The following is a 22,984-nucleotide window of genomic DNA, read 5'->3' on the forward strand; positions in this document are numbered from 1 at the left end:
GCGAGAATTTCGAGCTGTACCGATAACAACATCCTCAGACTGGATAAAGATGGTTTCTTAAACTGGGGAGTCCATGTTGGGGATGCATGTTGGGGATGGAGCTACAGTCAAAACTTTACGCCCAAGCTGCTCCTGCTTATCTTGCACAGTGCTGGGAGTTAGCGACGTCTGTTCATTGCCAGTGGTAGGTTTGGTCACGAGGACTCGCCAACTAGAAGCCGCAGCTCAGCCTCTCGCAACCTGGCAGATATAGAAAGGCACCGGCCCGTTGGCTCTTAAGGTACGCAGTACACTCTGTAGATGGCGCTGGACTACACCAGAGGTCATTGGGCAGTTTTTTCGTCTTAGATGCCGTATTCAAGCAATATAATGAGCACTAAACTCCAAAAAAATATCGTTCGATGTATTACCCACATCTGTATTGGCTAGGACGTGACTTGCGACTCGTAAATACTTATCTGTGTTTAAAATAATTGAAAAGCCACGATCGCTTCAATCGTTTGTTAGATGACCGGTTTCAGAACTCTGAAGATGCCATCATCAGATCTGAAACGTGGATTAACATTTATAAAACCATATGGACATCATGGCATATGAGGCAGATCAGAGTAATCGCCCCACGACACACCATATGTTCACTGCAAAACTTATCTGTGTGTTTCATCTCCAATGGTGTTTCTACAGGACTTCTGTATGTATAGGGCATGGCTTTATAGCAGAAGTTCCATGACTACTGCCGTGCTGACTGGGATGCCTACTGGGAATCCATTGCCTCACAGGTCGAAAGCTACCCACTTGCCTTTCACCATCGCACTGACATCACCCATGCTTCCGTCCTTCCTCCAGAAGACCATCGCTGATGCCTTGGAGGCCCAAGTTCCTACTAAACTTATCCACCCTCACTACACTACTCTTCCTCCACAGGCGGTACTCTTTCTCAGCGAATCCTGTAGGCTCTACTATTCATTCCTCCACATCTGTGACCGGAATACACTCCTCTGCCACTGGCAATTACAACGACACAGCCACAACCTCTTAATAGCAAAGAAATGTCGGGACTTGCGCCAGACCTGTACACGAATCAACTCTGCCCTCCCTATCAACTCTAAGTACTGCTCTTTCTTTCACCATCTTACTGGTAGGTATCCCAGCCTGCATTATTCCCTTCTCCACGACGACCGTCCCTTTCCTGACAACCTCAGTAAGGATGACCATTGTACTTCTCACTTCTCTGAGGTCTTCTTCACTTCCGACGAACCTCACTTTGATTACACCCTCTTGAACGCTCCGATACATCTGTCCTGCCACTCACCTCCATTTTCCGATACTTAGATCAGTTACTCCCCCCCCCCCCCCCCCCCTTAGATGTAAACACTCCCATTACCGCACATGACTTCAAACTCATACTCCTCTCCAAACGCAACACTGCTCCTAGTCATGGCGGTGTCAGCTTCTGCCACCTCAAGGAATCCCTTTCCGTCCTTCCTGGCTGTCCTTGCTACCTTGTATAAAGTCATCCCCTCTGCCAGCTTTTACCCCAACCTGTGGAAGACCGCCCACGTCCTGCTATTCCTAAGCCCAACAAATCCCCTTCTGACACCTCTTCCTTTCGTCCCATGTGCCTCACCTCCATGTTCAGTAAGATATGTTAACCTTGGCAATCTTCTTTTCCTCCAATTTTACTCTCGTCATTCCACTATCTTTGTTTTCCTCGACCTCCAGAATTCTTATGACCATATCTGGCATCCTGGGTTCCTGTTTAAACTCTAGACCTACGCCCCTCCCATCAATTTCGTTCATCTTGTTGCTTCCTTCCTCTCCTATCGTCCCTCCTATGTCACTACCCACAATGCCAACTCCAGTACTTTCTATCCCACCGCCAGCATGCCCCAAGGTTCTGTTCTTTTCCCTTTCCTCTATCTCCTGTGTACTGCAGATACACCCAAAACACTCCCACCTGTTCACCTCCTCCAATTTACTGATGACACCACCGTCCTGGTTCTCTATCCTACCCTTCAACAACCCCAACATACCCATCAAACCCACCTTGACCAGTTCACTGCCTGGTGCAACCAGTGGCTCCTTCGCATCAACACTTCCAAGACCCAGGCAATCATCATAGGTCGTACCACCCACTCCTCCTGGCTAAACGATTTTTACATTACCGTTTATGGTCGTCCTATCTGCCTCACTCCACTCTGCCTTGGCCTCACCCTCTAATGTCACCTCACCTGGACTCCTCATCTCCTAAAGATCCAACACAAAGCCCACAATAGACTCTGCCTCCTGAAACTTCTGTTTGGCCAGACGTGGCGAGTGCATTCTTCCACCATTCTTCACACCTACAAATCCTTATGGATCCCATCCTTTGTTATGCCAGTGTCACCTGCATTTCCATCCCCCACACGGATCCTCTATGACCTCATCCCCTTCCCACATCTTCTTTTCCTTGAACACATCCACACCCTGTACATAATCTACAGACTCGATCCCCACCCCCAGCGCATTGCCATGCCCTTAGCATAGTGTTCTGCCTTCTCTCCTTCTCCTCCACCTTCTTTACCAACGTACCTACCAGCACTATCTATCCTAAAATTTACCCTTCCTACCAACTCCAACACTACCTTCTCCCTATTCCTGCTCAGGGCTTCCTCCCGCCTCCTTTTTCCTTCCCCTGAACGGATTTTTCCTCCCTTCTATGCCTCGTCCTTTTCCCATGCAATCCTCCCATGTCTGTGCTCCCTCCTGACTTGCCTTCCCAGTCCGTCTACCATTCCGCCATCTCCTGCCCCTAGGTGCGTCTCCTGACCACAGTTCTTTTCATCCCTCATCCTTCAGCCCCCTCCCCTGCTGCCCCCTTCTCTCCCCTCTTTTCCGTCCTCACAGGTCTCTCTTCCCTTGGCAGGTTCCTCCCAGCAGCTTTTGTTATTTGTCGCATGTACTCTGTGCCATCTGGTGGTTTCAAAGTGTCGTTGTTCTGATGTGTTTTAATACGGTGGTGAACTTTTGACTTGTGTGTGTGACTTCAGTGTATTTTACGTGCTCCACAAATCGCCAATTATGTTTTTATCTTTATGTGGACTTTTTTATAACTGTCCCACCATGAATGTCTCCATGTAAATGTATATTTTAACCCCCACTCTCTCCTCTTATAATTTTGTTATGTCGCTCTTTTTGTCGCCTTTTATGTGTATCATTTTATTTTTTATTTGAACTGTCACTCTCATGAAGAGAAGTGGACTATACCTACCCATAGGGGGCAGGAGAATGAAATTACAATAAAGAAAAAATAATAATAGCACTGGGATAGTGGGTTACGTCCTAATATTATATCCTATCCTTATGTCCCTCCCAGCAGCTTTTCATCTGTAGATTGGCAGAAGGTTACTCCTCTGCATTTCAGTGAAAGAATAATCTGTATTATTATTACCCATCTTTCCAACATGGAGCTGTTGGCTAGACTGTCTGCAGCAACTCTGTAGCTCTAGACTAAAAGTGAAAATACCCTCTCTATATCAACCAGCTGTAGCTACTTTCTACACTACTGGCTATTAAAATTGCTACACCACGAAGATGACGTGCTACAGACGCGAAAATTAACTGACAGGAAGAAGATGCTGTGATATACAAATGATTAGCTTTTCAGAACATTCACAAGAGGTTGGCGCCGGTGGCGACACCTACAACGTGCTGACATGACGAAACTTTCCAACCGATTTCTCATACACAAACAGCAGTTCACCTGCGTTGCCTGGTGAAACGTTGTTGTGATTCCTCGTGTAAGGAGGAGAAATGCGTACCATCACGTTTCTGACTTTGATAAAGGTCGGATTGTAGCCTATCGTGTTGCGGTTTATCGTGTCGCGACATTGCTACTCGCGTTGGTCTAGATCCAATGACTGTTAGCAGAATATGGAATCGGTGAATTCAGGAGGGTAATACGGAACGCCGTACTGGATTCCAACGGCCTCATTTCACTAGCAGTGGAGATGACAGGCATCTTATCCGCATGGCTATAACGGATCGTGCAGCCACGTCACGAACCCTGAGTCAACAGATGGGGACGTTTGCAAGACAACAACCATCTGCACGAACAGTTCGACAACGTTTACAGCAGCATGGACTATCAGCTCGGAGACCATGGCTGCGGCTACCCTTGACGCTGCATCACAGACAGGAGCGCCTGCGATGGTGTACTCAACGACGAACCTGGATGCACGAATGGCAAAACGTCATTTTTTCGGATGAATCCAGATTCTGTTTACAGCATCATGATGGTCGCACCCGTATTTGGCGACATCGTGGCGAACGCACATTGGAAGCGTGTATTCGTCATCGCCATACTGGCGTATCATCTGGCGTGATGGTATGGGGTGCCATTGGTTACACGTCTCGGTCACCTCTTGTTCGCATTGACGGCACTTCGAACAATGGACGTTACATTTCGGATGTGTTACGACCCGTGGCTCTATCCTTCATTCGATCCCAGCAAAATCCTACATTTCAGCAGGATAATGCACGATCGCATGTTGCAGGTCCTGTACGGGCCTTTCTGGATACAAAAGATGTTCGCTTGCTGCCCTGGCCAGCACATTTTCCAGATCTCTCACCAATTGAAAACGTCTGGTCAATGGTGGACGAGCAACTGGCTCATAACAATACGCCAGTCACTACTCTTAATGAACTGTGGTATCGTGTTGAAGCTGCATGGGCAGCTGTACCTGTACACGCCATCGAAGCTCCGTTTGACTCAATGCCCAGGTGTATTAAGGCCGTTATTAGGGCCAGAGGTGGTTGTTATGGGTACTGATTTCTGAGGATCTATGCACCCAAACTGAGTGAAAATGCAATCACATGTCAGTTCTAGTATAATATATTTGTCCAATGAATACCCGTTTATCATCTGCATTTCTTCTTGGTGTAGCAATTTTAATGGCCAATAGTGTAACACTGAATCAATGGCAGCTACTCATCCCCAGCTACCATGTTTCACAGACAGAGAAAGCTGAATTTCCTGCCAACAGCAGGGGGTAGTTAGACTGTGCCAGTATTCTAGTTCGATCATCTTGTGTTGTGCTATCATAGACTCCGTGAGTCTTCCAAAAATGATAAAATAAGAAGAGTGCCACATATTCTTCCATTCCAGCAGTATGGAAATTTAATCTTCATAAATATTGAATATAATTTTATTATTATTAATTATTGATCATTATTGTTCTTCTTCTTCTTATTATTATTATTATTATTATTATTATTTCTTCTGCTACGTAATTAGCGTTTGACTTTACCACAAAAATTCGAATACAGTACAAAAATTTGAATTTCCTGCCGATTTTGAACTTCCCCTATTTTACCAGGTGGGTGGGGTGGGATGAGGGCGTAATTAATTGATAATTTTAAATAATTAGTCAATTAATTTAATATCAAATATGCGCCAGAGCCTTTTCTTTTACCTTCCAAACCTCAAAGGCCGTGGTCCTAGGTTTGAGTCGTGCTCTAGCACATAGATTTGATGTCTGAGAGGGGGGGGGGGGGGGTGGGGAGGGCAGGAGATTTCCAGTACGGGAAAGGGATAATTAATAGGTCAATTTAATTAATTTGTGAATTAATTTTACATAAAAAATGCGACATTGCTACATAGATGGCTAGGGGGAGGGTCCGCTATCGTGAATAAATTAAAACTGCACCAGAATCACCCTCACTCCGTTACTATTATAAATTGCAATAGAGATATCCTTTGTAGCAGCAGGTTTTAGGTGTTACTGAGGATATAACTGCACAGAGTAACTGCGCAATGCTCCACCTGCCTCATCGTCGTAACTACGCTTAAAGGAACTGGTGAGCAGCGTAGAAAGTTACTGAATTTCAATTAACCGTTCTTTAGTGTACAGTCAACTACTCAGTTTTTCTGAAGTAACTTGGAAAGAGATAGGAGAAATCTGTGTGGAGTCTTAGAGCATTTGATCAAGTGCAGGACGGTGTGGTCATAGGAGGAAAAAGGTGCGCCCTGTGAAGGTGGTCACTATAGAGTGGCCAGGTGGAAGATAGAAAATTCTTTCAGATAATGTAACTTACAGGACTAGCAGTTGAGTTAAGATTGAGAGTCCTACAATTGAGTGTCACTGTCAGATAAAAGATGCGATAGTGTAAAATACAGTATTATTCCCATAGAGAAATAGAGTCCCTACGTGTGTGCAATGTAAATTTCAAAAATGTTGATTTAATTGGACTGGATCAATTTAAATGAATAAAAAGCTTTAAATACAATATTTTCTCTGACATTTCACTTTGGATCAGTTATTTCTTATGAACAAATTTTCCTTTCAAAATACCTAGCCGTCTAATGCAGGAGCTACAAGGACTTTTCTGTGTGCCCTCCCCGTCAAACTGACATTTACTCAATCAGAACAGTATTTTCCTCGATTCATGAGAAAGGAGGGATTTGTAGACCCTAACAGCGGTTTAGAAGGTAGCCGAAATTTATGTATTCTTAAAAAAAGAATTGTTTTCATAAAAACACCCACATGGAATTAAACAGAACCCTTTTATACTTCATTTGTCAGCGATTTGATATTTGTATGTTAAATTGTATTTTACACGAGTTAAAGCAGAAAAAGAAAATGGTGATCGGAAGATGGGTTACTCCTCTACCATTCAATCAACTGACAGAATCTGGCTTGAATGGACACGAAAAAAAAAAAAAAAAAAACCGCTTCTCACGCTTCTCATCGTTCAACTAACTATTTTGGCAGTCTACTGGAATAATTTAGAGAATAATACAATAACGAACCAATGTTAGTGTTACATGCTTGGAGATTTCATGCGGACGTGTAGTATAACTAAAGGATAGACTACGGCGAGCAGTTTCAGCACATGCTCCGTGTGGATGAAGGATTTGCAGGGAAATGTGTGCCTTCTGACAACGCCCAATTCAAACTTAGCGGAATTTTGGTCCTTCTCAGTTGAATCTACTGGGTTTCTGAGAATCCTCGCGTTAATATAAACTAGGGAGCGAACTTACTGGGTTGTTTCTCTTCGTATTGTGTTATCACGTCGTTTCATTCGCCCTTTCCTTTTCGAGAATACCATTACTGGGCAGGCGTGTACCCATATATTTCAGACATGAACTTCGCCTGCAATCTCAATTCTGTGTAGTTCACGCTCAAATATGTAGCCCTGCCTCACTACCATCCAGATGTCAGGTTTTACCTGAATGACACAACCCAGACTGTGGGTAGATCCTGTTGAGTAACAGTCTACCTCTCCTGATTGACACTTATGGACTACTAAACGAGGTGGACCAACAAAGATGATATGTATCGACAGAAACCATCTACAGGCAACGAGTTACATAGAAAAAAGAAAAAAACGTAACGTCATGGGCTGCCGTTATGCCATATACACTGACAGCCGTAATTCGATCTGCAGTTCGGCGCCTTCGGCTGTGTTGGAACCTGTTGAAGATAATTTCGTACATATTACATAACACTCTCTGTGCCAAGCATTGTAATTGTAAGTAAAGTTGTAAAGAATATAAAAATATCAAACATTTTTAGTTTTTAATGTTTTTATTGCAATATAAAGAATAGGCGTCGTTTAATGTTATCTCGAAAAATTGTTAACCGCTTTACTTAAAATTCTCACACCACATTCTTTAAGCAAGAGCGTACTGGTTTTCTGTAAAAACCGACTGCGAGAAAGAAAATGTAGTGCCGTGGTGTGCTGTTAAAATGTGTGATTTCATCTTCTTCCTCGCAGTCACAACAATGTTCTGTTTTGTTTTCTTCCTCGCAGTCGGTTTCCGCAGAACTCAGAAAAGTTGTATTTGTGCCCTATAATTAGAAATTCTGCTACGGAATCTGAAGCGTTCTAGACTTTGTAATCGGATCCGTTCGCAGATTACAACTATGTGAAATCCTGTCATTGAAGTTAGTATCGTCAGATATCTAGCAGCTTGAGACGTCTGTCACGAACTATCGTGTACCATGATCCCAACCGATTTACCCATTCATTTTAAGCGACTTCAGTTCCCAATCAAAGTTTCGTTTGCACTAAAAATAAACATTTCTCGAGGTCAAAAAGGATGAGATGGATGGAGAGAGGCGGGTAGGAAATAGAGAGGGGAAGGAGGAGATGAAATGAGAGAGGAGGAGGTGATGGACACGGAAAAGGGGTAGGAGGTGATGAACAGAGAGATGGGCTTGGAGAAAACGGTCAGACAGAAGAAGAAGATGGACAGAGAGAGGGGAGAGGAGGAGGTGGACAGGGAGAGGGTTATGATGAGATTAGTACATATATCCAATTCCCATGCATATTTGGCAAATGCGAAGCATTGCTGGATTTGTTAGTTATTTACTAATATACTTACATTTGCTCGCTATACCAACTGGGCATAATTGATATCAGTTCCCTAATGTACTGGGTGATCAAAAAGTCAGTATCAATTTGAAAACTGAATAAATCATGGAATAATGTAGATAGAGAGGTACAAATTGACACACATGCTTGGAATCACATGGGGTTTTATTAGAACCAAAAAAATACAAAAGTTCAAAAAATGTCCGACAGGTGGCGCTTCATCTGATCAGAATAGCAATAATTAGCATAACAAAGTAAGACACAGCAAAGATGATGTTCTTTACAGGAAATGCTCAATATGTCCACTATCATTCCTCAACAATAGCTGTAGTCGAGGAACAATGTTGTGAACAGCACTGTAAAGATGTCCGGAGTTATGGTGAGGCATTCGCATCGGATGTTGTCTTTCAGCATCCCTAGAGATGTCGGTCGATGACGATACAATTGCAACTTCAAGTAACCCCAAAGCCAATAATCGCACGGACTGAGGTCTGGAGACGTGGGAGGCCAAGCATGACGAAAGTGGCGGCTGAGCACACGATCATCACCAAACGACGTGCGCAAGAGATCTTTCACGAGTATAGCAATACATTGTTTTTTTTTTTGTTCTAATAAAACCCCATGCCATTCCAAGCATGTGTGTCAATTTTCACCTCTCTATGTACATTATTCCGTGGTTTATTAAGTTTTCAAATTTATACTGACTTTTTGATCACCCGGTATGTAGTCCACGTTTTTTAGAAGAAACAAGAAAGTGGTATCATACACTACACTGTGGTTACAAAGATGTTTAGTGATATTTGGCGAATATGGCGTAACAAAATTTGATTTTGGTGCGGGAAACGCTTACTAAGAAATTTATTACTTGTGGAGAGGGAAGATCTCGACGAATTCCAGTTCACTCAGCCGGAGTTCTTTGAGTGATTCAAAAGTGAGCTGCCAAGGGCATTCTGCTGCAGCGCAACCGCATTAGCTCCCTATCCTCCGTCACACCCGGCAATTCCTGGACAGCTGTCAGCCCCCTGGGCCCATTGCGGCGATAGGAGAGGTGACGTGCTCCAGTCGGAAGATGGCTTTCAATCTTGGTGCACAACTGCCTCTTTAAGCGAATCAGACTTTCAAATTTCTCACTAGGACCATATTATGAGACACAGCCGACTGAAGTCAAACGCTAGCAAATGGGGAGGGAGTGAGGGAGGGGGGGGGGGGGCTCGAGGGACGAGAATGCTGCAAAGAATTATGGGTAACATTTTCGTCGTGCTGCTCCAAGGCAACAGCTGAAATCAGTCTCCTTAGCCGAAATTGTTATTTGGAACTGGAGGAAGAAGGGGAGAGGGGAGAGGGAAGGGCAGAGTCGGATAGGATTCGCTGGAGACGACTGCGTTCTCCAGGGCCGGCAAACCTGCAATCAGGCGGCGAGGTGCGGGAGGAGCGGGCCGCCGCCGTCTGCTCTTAAAACAGTTGGCCTACCGCATAAATATTTGAGTGTCGGCGCACCGGAGTGTATTATTTGCTCCGAAATGTAGATTCGCGCTGGCGCGATCGCGCGCGGCTTTCTACGGAAACCCCGGGCGCTCCCGCGCAGTGCCGGCTCACCGAACACTTGTTCGGACTTACCAGACGTGCAGCGAAAGAGCGAGGTGGAGAAAAAAAGGAGAAGAGTCGTAGGGGTCGGATTCGGCGTCGGACCGTTTCTTCCCAGGCGCACTTTTCCTCGCCGGCGCCCTCGCTGCTTTGCATACGGCGGCGAGATGATGCGCCTGCGCGCCCGGCATTAGGAGAACTCCCCGGCGCTCTTGTCCTTGTTATTACGTTCACCGGGGCGATGTGGAAATCACACGCGTGTGCGATTCCCCCGGCCGACTCCCACGCTCGGCGAGGCAGTAGTGGCTTATTATGAAACGCTGTCACGCGTGCGCTGCCCCATTTACTGCGGAATGCCGGCCCCGGATGGGCGGCTTCGTGACACGCAGTGCCACCTAATGCCTGGACGCCGTCCAATTCACACAACACGGCGCGTTGCCCGCCTCCAATTGCGCTCTGCGCCCGTACACCCTCCCAACCCAGCCCCCTCCCCCGCTTCGCTCTTTCTGGAACTCCTCGCACCTCAACGATTCTTCATTTCCGCCCGCGTTTATTATTAATTCAGCTGCAATACTATCCGGCACAGAGCGGCGCCAGTGTGGTGAAAGCCCTCGTCGAATCAACTTCTGGAATAACGAGCACCACTTAATATCCTCCTTTTGTTGAGTAACGGCGGCAAGGAGATTCGTTCCCGTAACGAGCTTAGTAACTATATTGCCAAAAGTGGACCTCGGGTACATTATAAGCGTATTCAAATTTCGTCTGGAAATTGAGTGATGCAGGTGCGATATTCCACGAATTCTCGGTCGATGGCGCTCGTTTTCACATTTCATGCAGAAGACAGAACCACACAGTAGTAATGCATGTACGGCGCAATCTGAAAGCTCAAATTGCTCGTCGAATTACACGTGATAGGTCTCGGGAACTGCGCCCAAATTAGAGGCAGCCGAATTATGTATATTAGAATCACATCCCGCAACTGCGTCTGCGTTCGCCATTCATGCAAGTTGACCGATGATCTCATCATTTGAAAATGAATCGTTCCAGTAGTGTGCATATGCTTACCTGTGGCCTACCAACCACACAGTACCCTTCCTCAGTGAATGTGTCGAACCAATTAAGAGCCCAAACCTTCTCAATTTCATCAGTGTACTGGGGAAAATAGGATAATTATTATGATTAAATGTAAATGCTTCAGTAAATGCGTAAGAGAAACTGGCCATTACAGCCCATTCACCAAAAAAACAGCAAGTCACAGAAAATAAGTTAAGTCAGATAATTATTTCAATAAGAATATAAATTATTAAATTATTATATATTAATTAAAAAACTGAAAAACGAAAGCCGGCCGGTGTGGCCGTGCGGTTCTAGGCGCTTCAGTCTGGAACCGCGTGACCGCTACGGTCGCAGGTTCGAATATTGCCTCGGGCATGGATGTGTGTCATGTCCTTAGGTTAGTTAGGTTTAAGTAGTTCTAAGTTCTAGGGGACTGATGACCACAGATGTTAAGTCCCATAGTACTCAGAGCCATTTGAACCATTTTTTTGAAAAACGAAAAGTTTATTAAAATGTGCTTGGATTACATTACGATCTTTACGTTTTAAAATAGTCTATGGAACAAAATGATATACTTCTTGGTAAGAGTTTAGGTATACGAGGTGTTAGTTGATTTGGGGGGAGGGGACCAAACTGCGAGGTCATCGATCCCATCGGATTATGGAAAAATTGGGAAGGAAGTCGGCCGCGCCGTTTCAAAGGAACCATCCAGGCATTTGCCTGAAGCGGCTTAGGGAAAACACGGGAAACCTAAACACGATGGCCGGACGGGGATTTGAACCGTCGTCCTCCCGAATACGAGTCCAGTGTGCTAATCACTGCGCCACCTCGCTCGGTACATACGAGGTGTACGAGAAAATTAATGTGGCTGACAACACTGGGGGTACATACGAGGTGTATGAGAAAATTAATGTGGCTGACAACACTGGGGGTACATACGAGGTGTATGAGAAAATTAATGTGGCTGACAACACTGGGGGTACATACGAGGTGTATGAGAAAATTAATGTGGCTGACAACACTGGGGGTACATACGAGGTGTATGAGAAAATTAATGTGGCTGACAACACTGGGGGTACATACGAGGTGTATGAGAAAATTAATGTGGCTGACAACACTGGGAGTGATCTGGCAACACTGTGTTGTTCTACTCGTGTAGACTGTTTCGTTCATCCCTTCCAGATACTCAGTCCGTGCAGCCACCACGTGATGTTTGAGAGTGCCATCAGTGAAGTTGTCTTTTTTTGCGTGTTACGAAAATGGAATAGCGGAATTTAGAACAACGTTATGTCATCAAGTTTTATGCTAAACTTGGGGAATCAGCTAGTGCGACCTATGGAAAGTTGAAACAGGTCTATGGGGAACATTTCTTATCAAGAGCACAAGTTTTTCGCAGGCACAAATCATTTTTGGAAGGCTGAAAACACGTTCAAGATGAACCTTGATCAGGGAGATCTATAACTTCAAAAACCGATGAAAACGTCGAACGTTTGCGTGTCCTTGTGAGACCAGACAGACGCTTAACGATGGAATGATGGTTGACCTGTTGAACTTAAACATTCCCATAGTACATAAAATTTTGACTGAAGATTTGCAAATGCGAAAGGTCTGTGTGAAAATGGTGCCGAAAAATCTCACAGTTAAGCAGAAGGACAATCGAAGAAATGTGTCCGTTGGTAGTCTTCAGAGGACTGCCAATGACCACGAATTTTTCAGTGGTGTGAAGGTAATGAATCCTGTATTTTTGAGTACTATCCTGAAATAAAGCGGCAAAGTGAGGAGTGGCGCACTGAGACGTGTCCTCGACCGAAAAAATATCGAATAAACAAATCAAAGATCAAAAGAATACTCATTTGTTTTGTTGTCAGTAGAGGTTTTGTGCATAAAGAATTTGTTCCTCCAGGACAAACTGTCAACCAAGAATTTTACAAAGACGGCCTTGAAAGGCTCAGGAAAAGGGTGAATCAAGTGGGACCGGACATAGCATACAAGTGCTGCATCAAGACAACGCCCCATGTCACACAGCCACTTCTATCACGAATTTTTTGACCTTAAAAGGCATTCGTATTGTTCCACAGCCTCCCTATTCACCTAATCTGAATACTTGTGACTTTCCTCTTTTCCCGAAATTGAAAAATGTCTTAAAAGGGCACAATTTTGGGCCTCTGGTGAACATTCAAAACAATGTGACCGACTTGTTAATGGGCCCACCAGTTGAAGCCTTTCAGCGCTGTTAGTAGGACTGAGAACAACCACTCTGGCGGTGTATAGCTGCGAAAGGGACCTGCTTTGAAGGGGACACTGTTGTTGTTTGAGAAAAATAAAAACTTTGGCTGATAAAAAAAGCAGTCTCATTATTTTCCTCCTAAATCTCGTATGTGGGGAGTGACCACAGACTTTACAAGACACTGTCATTATCCGAAATAGAGAGCACATCCAAAGGCAAACCACGGGCGTCCTCTCATCAGCAACAACGGGTACCCCACGAAGACGTTGACTGACCACTGGTACATGCTCTTACCAGAAAATGAAACCATACCTCAAACATCGCGCACTGCTGTGTGAGTTATTAAATAAACAACCCTGAGTGTCTGAATGGACCTGCGTCATGAACCTTTCACCATTTTTACAGTACCCCTCTCTGTCACTCTGTCATTCTCTAACTGATGCATAACCTAACATATAATGGAGTAGCACAATATGAGATTATCTTGGAGATTTCGCTGATTGTCGCACACGACTATAGATTCTTCTCGGGACGTGCTGCCATTTTCACCACACTCCATAACAGATGGCTCTACATTTGCACCATAGCCTGCATCTAGTCACCACATTAGGGTATGTTACACGGCACATTTTCAAATGGCATGCCCCTTCCACAATGCTTTTGACCACTCAGTTTGTAATAAAGCTATAAAGTAAAATCATCAGCAGATAAATAATAATCAATCGATTACATTGCACCTAACAAAGTTCAATTAGAAGATTCGAAACTCGATTGTTTACTTAGATTGGGTATGTACCTTAGACCATGATTTCAGTAGGTCTGGATGCATTTCTTTGCACCACATGCAACAATACAATGCGTTCCTCTCATAGGTACAAAACCGCCCTTCCATACAATTCACCGTTCTCCCTGTAACCACAGAAGTCAGATATATCGCACGAAGCAGTCTTCATCTTGCCTCAACTTTTTTTTCTTTTCAGGGCCAATGAAGGGGGGTGTCTAGTGTCCGTGTGCGGTCTTTTGCCTACATACTGCTAAATAGGTGCATGCATTCCCCGTGTGAAGTCTTATCCTATGACACGACCTTCTCACTTAGTGTATTCCTACTGTGCGAAGCCTTCCATGCGTGTTTAACTGGTAACAGTTAGAGTATGACACAGGTAACTGATGTTCTTGTTTCTCCGTCTCCAACCATCTGTCCGACCCAGTTTCAGAGGAGGACCGCTCTCGGGATGTCGCTTTGCAGTGACTGTTGCAATTTCTCTTCCATCCTTTAAACGTCGCAATCCGTCTGAATTGAGATCTCGTGTTTGCTGACGATAGAAGTCTCCTTGTATCAATTCTTCTATCAGATAAATCTGAAAGAATAACACTGTAAGTGAAATGCTTGGAATTTAATCTATAGTATTGATCTCTGTGTGGATAGCTGGGGAGCGTTGGGATTGATGGGATAGGTGGATGACATAACTTTCGCAATATAGCTTGTTTCAAGTAGGAAAAGAATGAAAATTAAGTTTCAACAACAAAGTCACTTGGTGATAGAAAGATATCCCCTGCAATCGACCCCACGCGAAAATTTGGGCTATAATGGTGACGGTTCTGACCATCTGAAAACACAGATTTGGAACTTTCGTACATACCGTCTGTTGGTCACTTCGTCCGCCCCACTGCAGTCGCCAAATGCACTGTACAGAGGAATGACAGCCAGAGCCGTATTATACGAGGGATATTGAAGGCGAAACTTGTTTTGAAATATTGCTCGAGAACACATTATTCTACGAGAAAACTAGTGACTAATGTGAGTACGTAATATGTCAACCTCAAGCACATGAAAACCTAATATTATTTAGCAATACTTTCGTTGATATTCTGTAACTATACATACGCCTCAAAATATGAATTAATATACATGTGCAAACTGAATAATTACTATGAAATGAAGCTAAAGATTTTCAGTTTAGAATTTAATCATGTCAATGACGTTGAATAAGCGCATCTCCAGCAAATGTACTTCACTTTAACAGGGCCAGCTTTAAAATTTAAAATCCAAACACATGTCCACAGAATATATATATATATATATATATATATATATATATATATATATATATATATACGTATATTTATGTATATCTCCAGGCTGGCTGGCACACCGGCCGTCGTCGATAATCCGCCAGTTGGATTCGACCCGGGAGATATATGTATTATAGATGGCGCAGGTTAGCCGATAGCCCTAATGTGCTGCTTCCTGGACTCAGGTAGGCACGCTGTTCCCAGATCGAATCCGCCCGGCGGATTAAGGACGAGAGCTGCTGTACCAGCCAGCCTGGATGTGGTTTTTAGGTGGTTTTTCGCATCCCACAAGGTGAATTCCGGGCTGGTCCCCATGTCCCACCTCAGTTACACGACTCGCAGACATTTGAAAATGTTCTCACTCTTTCATGGCTTACCACTGTACCACTGGATGCAGACAGCTGGAGTACACTAGTTCTGTCCCAGGGAGGGGGGGGGGGGGTATGGGGTGGCAACATGGCAACAGGAAGGACATCCGGCCACCCTCTGACACCAACATTGCCACAGTCATAGTAACATGGTCGACCCCGTGTTGTAGTGGAACAAATGCCCAAGAAAATGATGATGATATAAAGGATGGCGCCATTTCATTACCATAGGGCCCAGAGTGGCTGGAAGTCATGAATTCCCACTCATCCATTCACTTTCTTACCGCGTTCTCAACATTTCATATAAATGTATATACCAGCCACGTTATCACGAGTGGTGGTTGTTCTGTCGAGTATGTCAAGTTGGGATTGCAGAGGGGGAGTAGGGAGGAGGGGGAATTGGAGGGACGCGAATGACGAGACAACCGGTGTGCGTGAAACCTTAAAAGCTGTGCTATCAGCAGGTCATAAGTGCGCACTATCGATATACATGTGGCAGCATGTGTACCTAACATGTTCCAAAATGCCGTGCAAAAAAAAGGAGAATGTCAATTCTCAAAGAATACAGTATGGAACGTCATTGTGAGGTTAAACGTTATCAGAGTTGCTCCAAATATACCGGTAGCCAACGATTAGAAACATATGCATCCCTAAATCGCGGTATTAAATCCCAGAAATTGTTCTTTAAGGAAGGAAATGCAGAATAAAAAACAGCAATTGTTGCTAGTTTCCGTGTGGCACACTTAATTACAAAATATGGAAAACAATTTACTGACGGCGAATTAATAAAGGATTGCTTGGCTGCAACAGTTGAAGAAATGTGTCCAGAAAAAGCTACTTCATTTAAAAGCATCAGTCTGCTAGCAAACACTGAGCCTAGAAGAGTAAATGGTATTGCTGAAATTAAATTAACTCAATTGTCTGAGAAAACTCGACACTTAAGAGTGGTTCTCTTTGGCTCTGGATGAGTCAACAGATGTTTCAGATAGTGCACAGATATTAATTTTTATTCGACGGATCAACAAAAATTATGAATCGCATGAAGAGCTTCTTGACGTACATAGCATCCACGGCCATGGAAGAAGAAATTTTTCAAGGAGTGGAAAATGCTGTTTAGAGAAACCGTCTTCAATGGAAAAACATACGTTGTATCACAACTTATGGTGGCAAATCATGTGTAGAAAAAAATAAAGTTGCCGTTGCTCTCGTGTCTAGGGCGGTAGAAAATGACGATGGCTCAAAACACTAAACATACATTGCATCATTCATCAACAGTCTTTGTGCGGAAAATACTTGGACACGGCAGACGTTTTAAAGCCAGTCGTGTCAGCTGTTAATTATATAAGATCACATGTTGTCACCCATCGTTAATTCCGTGAGTTAATTGAAGAGAATGAAGAAAATGACTAGCCATATTATACAGCTGTTACGCTGTCTTAGCGATTGAAAAGCTCTAACGTGATATTTTGAGCTCCGAACAACAATCGAAATTTTGTAAAATGTAAACTTTCACGGCCGTAAACGTCACAATTAATAAAACGTTCTGTGCTATTATGCCGCGGTCGAATGGATTTCACCTTAAAACCTAACGTTTCGTTCCCGTCTGCTGACGAAGTTTTCAAGGGGGATCGTAGTTTCTTTGAATGTCCGATTCACAACCTGGATCGCTAGTGACTACAGCAAAAGTCCGCTTCCGAGTGCTTCATCGCAGTAGCGTGACGTCGCACGTTTTGAATACGAGAGTTCAATTGGCCTTATCGACTGCCATCGTCCGCTGTTGCTGTCACCTCATAGTCGATGACTGGTACATATCTTCTTCAGCACCGGAATCCAGATATTATTCACGCTCTCTTCCTTTCTATCGAAATTCCTGGTGTGTTTTACAATCTCTATGGCGTGTTGTATAGCCTTTAACGATATCCGCTTGTGACTGCCAGTCCTATCGAAAGGAATGCGGTGGTCTCCTGTCTGCAAAGCATGTTCCGCAACAGCTATTCTGTCAATCTCCCCTCTTCTGCAATTGACCTTGTGCTCTTGTAGTCGTTTTCTTCCCACATTTTTTGTAGTACCCACGTACACCTCCCCACAATTGCACGAAATCCTATAAATTCCTGCTTGTTCCAGGGGCTGGCGAGCATCCTTGATTGATTTCACGTGATGTATCTTCCGAGTGTGTGTGTGTGTGTGTGTGTGTGTGTGTGTGTGTGTGTGTGTGTGTGTGTGTGTGATGTGTGGAGATTACCGCGATGTTCCGCTTTTTCAAGATTTTTCCTATGCGCCCGTGAAGTCCTTAATGAACGGCAGGAAAACTTTCGATTTCACCGGCGCTTAAGCACTGCTATGATGTCTACGCGGTGGTCGTAACGCTCTTTTCTCCTTAGCGAACGAGTAAACATTCTTGAGCAATTCATTGATGAGATGGTTTAATTCTGCGTCAAGCATCACTAGTTAGAAGATTTTCCTTACTCTATCCGCCAACGCTTTTATGATGCCTCGCTTTTATTGTGAGTGGTGGTTCGAATCCCGGTGTAGGTAGCAGTCTGTTTGTGTGGGCTTTCGGTAAACCGGGTAGCCCAAGCAACTGTCTTCTTTCTTGTAAACTGGCACATCAAGAAAATTTAATCTTCCGCCGACCTCCTCCTCCATGCTCAACTGAATCTTAGGTGTAATTAACACTCGTTAAGTGAAATACATTTTTCTACGTTTATATACATTCTCCGCAAGCCACCGTGTGGTGCGTGGTGCAGGGTAACCTGTACCACTAGCAGTCATTTCCTTTCATGTTCCACTCGCAAACAAGGCGAGGGAAAAACGACTATCTATATGCCTCCGTACGAACACTAATGTCTCCAATCTCATCTTCATAGGATTTTCGCGAAATGTACGTTTGCGGCAGTAGAATCATACCGCCCCAAATGGCAGATCTCTAAATTTTCTCAGTAGCACACCTTGAAAGGAATGTCGCCTTTCCCCTGTGATTCCCATTCCCATTTGATTCCCATATGCGTCCCCGGAGCATCTTTGTCATACATCCGTGTTGTTCGAACCTATAAATAACAAATCTAGTAGTCGGCCTCTGAATTGCTTCGACGTTTTACTGTAATTCGAGCTGGTGTGATTCCCTAACACTCAAACAATGCTCGCACTGGTGCCCTATAGGCGGTCAGCTTTACAGTTTATTCTCCCAATAAACTGAAGTCGACATTTCGCCTTCCCTACTACAATCCTCACATGCTCATCCCACTTCATATTGAATACAGCAAAAGAGACATCGCAAACGCTTTCAAGGGCCGCCGACGAAAGACACCAGGTGATTCAGAAGGAGAGGCCAAACGGACTGTATTCCTGCCATACTGTGGAGCAACTAGCAGTAAGTTAATACGTCTGCTGCAGAAACATGGGCTAAGACAAGTGTTCCGGCCCGCCCTCAAGATGCGAGATATGTTGCGCCCTGTTAAAGACGACATTGTTCTTCGAGTGTCCGATGTGTATGGTGTACCGTGTGAATATGGCAGCGTCCATATTGGACAAACAATTCGTACGGGTGCGAAGCGTTGTACTGAGCACAAGCGCCATATAAAGCAAAGGGAGCCTTCACAAGTCGGCCATAGCGGAGCACTGCCTAGAAAACGGACATAAAATATGGTTCGAAAATACGAAAGTGTTGGCTCATGTTGAAATATGAACAGAGACCAAGGATACAAACTCAGCAGGGCATGGGGACGGGCGTTGCACATCGAAAGAAAGCAGAGACAGATGCGCGACGCGGGTGCGGCAGTTTCAAACGTGGCCCCTGCCCCTGGCGCCTCCTGACGTCACCGGTGCTGCCACGGGCAGTAGCTCCGCTGGCTGCCCGGGTCGACTTACGCGCGCTCGCCACGATGGATCGATCTGATTGGTTGCTGATGATGTCATCATGCCTATATAAGCGAGAAACCGTAACAGCCCCGGCAGTCAGTGAACTCCTGACGACGATGGCCATCGAGAGCGCGAGGATTTTATTCGAACTGACGTGGCTGGAAAACCGAGAACATTTTATTCATGTATGCCGTCGCGCAAGACTCCGAGGACCCATTTCATATTGCTTTGCAGTGTTACGCCCAGATATTTAAACGAGGTGACTGTGTCATGCAGCACACTACGAATGCTGTACTCGAATATTATGAATTTGTTTTTCCTACTCATCTACATCTTGTTACATTTTTTAGTTACAGTTTTTAAGTTACATTTCTTTATATTTAGAACTGGCTGCCATTTATCACACAAACTATAGATTTTTTATAAATCATCTTGTATCCTTCTACAGTCACTCAACGGCGGAACCTCCCCATATACCGCGGCATCATTGGTAAACAGCAGTAGACTGCTACTTACTCTGTCCGCCATATCATTTACGTATATGGGAAATCACAGCGGTGCCATAGCACTTCCTTGGGGCACTCCTGGCGATACCATTGTTTCTGATGAACACTTGACGTTTCCCGCAGAAATCAGTTTAGAGTAGGTCAATGCGTTTCATACCGAGAAAATAGTTACTCAAACAGATTTATGATACTGTATTGTAATTTTTATTTAAGGTATAGGACATCCTATTTTAGAAGAAAGTTGCCTAAAGATAATTTTTTATCCCAGTGCTTGTCGAAAAAGAGACATTGCATTATCGTTAATTAAATTCGCAGCGTGCATAGCTACTGCCTTATGGTCATCTTTAATAAAATCGTGTTAGTTAATGACGACAAATCACAATTGGTATTCGTAAACAGACACTGTGAGGGAAAAGGGTTGTCATGAGCGGACGAAGAAAAGCACTTGCAACATCGTTGCAGAGAATTTGCAGCATCGTCGCGGAATGCTGGTCATTGGCACAGACGACAACAATTGTTGCTCGAGGTGCATTGCGATCAATACAGATGATTTAACACATGATGTCGGAGACGTAAATTACCGAGCGTTAAGCGTGACTTAGTGTTCATATATAGTGGCCAGGACAGAAGTTGGTTTTTGAAACAGTTATTAAAGAACGAAAAAAAAAAACACTGAGAAACTGTTCGTGCGAAACATAATTGGCTAAGTGAGCAAATTTCTTACATTTTCGTCTACTGGCTGTACGAATCACTCGCTATAGGAGATGCTCGATAAACATGGTTCCAGTGTAATGAAAAAGATTTCGGCGGATCAGATCAGTACATGTGTGAGCCGTTACCGCAGGCCGGATTGATGGCGTTTGCAGGCCGATTTTGGCCCGCGGGCCGTAGTTTGGAGACCTCTGGTATGGAGGTACTGTGATGATGGATGTGGTGTTGCATGCGAGCAGAGAAAATGTTAGGGTGTTATGTGACTGAGTTCCTCAATTGCAGGATTACGCGCAGCTAGAGGAGAAGTGTTGAGGAATTCAGCAACAGGCGACAAGCGCTTGTTATCACCATTATTCATACCACAGGCCTCTGAACGCTTGCTTCTTTCAGACAGTAATCGTTGACTTGAGTAATCTCCTCCTGATGATGTTTCAATCGCCATGTGCTTAATCCGACCAATAATCTGAGCTACACGTTAGCACATTTTCCTAAAAGAAAAGAGAGAATGCCATTTTCCCCTCTAATGGCTCAATACACGTTGCGCCAGTCCGAAGGTCATAACAGTATGGGGTTTTCATAGAATGGATCGCTCATTCTAGTACCGATTTACTCCATATTACTCCAGTATTTTGTATTAGGAGTTCTTCACATTTATGTTACTCTTAACTGTGTCTGTTTTCCGATCTTTAACCGAAATTCTGTGTTTAGCAGTTGGTCCAGTCTGCATTGTAGTCTACCTATTATTTCAGTTCCCTTCCTGGAATCCTATTTCATTTCTTTAGTAGCCTTTCTTTATATACGCAAATAACAGAGGTGATGACACTCAGCAATCTCGTGGGCTCAATTTGGTCAGTTATCATTCGAAATAATTATCAGCCCCATTTTGGAGAATATTCATAAGCGGCCCATGCAAGCACTGCCATCAGCGTCGAGAAATAATCGCAGTATTGAAATATTTTTTGCAGATAGCGCCCACAGCTTTCACAAATTTATAGAACGCTGTATTGAAGGTTTTTTGCAGTCAGTTTCAATTAAGTAAGATCATTATATACGAATATCGAATCTGTTAGAGCTTGATGATCTTAGGTGACTGAAACTCGTTGCAAATAAATGTAAATAATGTAATGCAGCAGCTGTGTGTGTCGCTATGATGCTCAGTTAATCGCTGTGTTAAATCGCGCGCCGCAACTAGTCCTGCACACTGTTTAGCTGGAGTCCAGACATCGAGCAACTGCAGTTTGCGTTACACTCACCTGGAGAGTATGCCAGGTGCCTATGCCAGGTGCCCTCCAAATTAAAGAGGGGCTCCTGTTGTTCAGTAGTGAACCCTTGAAAATCGATTAAGGGCCGAAACTGGTCGTGGAGAAATTTTGTTGCAGTTCGCACTGGGATTCAATAAGAACATCTGGAGAAGGCAATGAGGGAAGCTGTCGAAATGTGCAATGCGGCATGGTTGATTCCAGAACTGGCTCGAAAATCAGGAGTTAACCATTTTTGGGGAAACAATGACAGTACGCTGCATGCAGGCAGTCTTATCCCACAAAAGGTTCACTAGCTTTCGTATGGTATCTCTTATCCATTTCTAAATTAGGTTATGACTATTTCATGTAGCTACACGTGGAAGAAGAAAGACATGGTGTAAGAGGTCCATGACTAAGGAATTTATTGCTAGTGCACTCGACCAGATGTAATTTCGATGGATTGCTCACGCGCTGCCTGCGATATGTAAGATATAAGAGAATCTCAGACCAGAGAGCAGTGTTGTATGCAGTAGGAAATGTGTGGCAGTAGGAGTAAGTAGTAGCTAGCAGTCTGGTGTATGGAGTTGGCTGGGCCTGTCGTAGGGAGCGATGGCGGAGCCTGAGCATTGTAGTATAGGGTAAAAGCAGCCCGCGTATGAACTATTGTTATATCAAGTCCCATGCAAAAGTTTTTAAAAAAAATCTCTTAATAATAATCTATGTGATAAAAATTAACTTTTGACAATCATTCATCTCAATTTAAAGAATTTGCTAATTTCTCCAATCCATGGTCATCCCGATTTTTGTAAAGAAAAATCAGTTGTCTCTTTTTATACGTGACATATCTATAGACCAGCATTGCACTGGGCTGTGCCAGAAAAATTTCTTACAGGAGCAAATGTATATGCGTTATCCGGCGACTTCATTGAGGTAAGATTTTTCAAATTATTCAGAATGAATTTTCAGGGCCATGACGCAGCACTGCTGACGTCCAAAATTTAC

The sequence above is a fragment of the Schistocerca serialis genome, chromosome 4 (assembly GCF_023864345.2).
Source record: "Schistocerca serialis cubense isolate TAMUIC-IGC-003099 chromosome 4, iqSchSeri2.2, whole genome shotgun sequence".
Taxonomy (NCBI): domain Eukaryota; kingdom Metazoa; phylum Arthropoda; class Insecta; order Orthoptera; family Acrididae; genus Schistocerca; species Schistocerca serialis.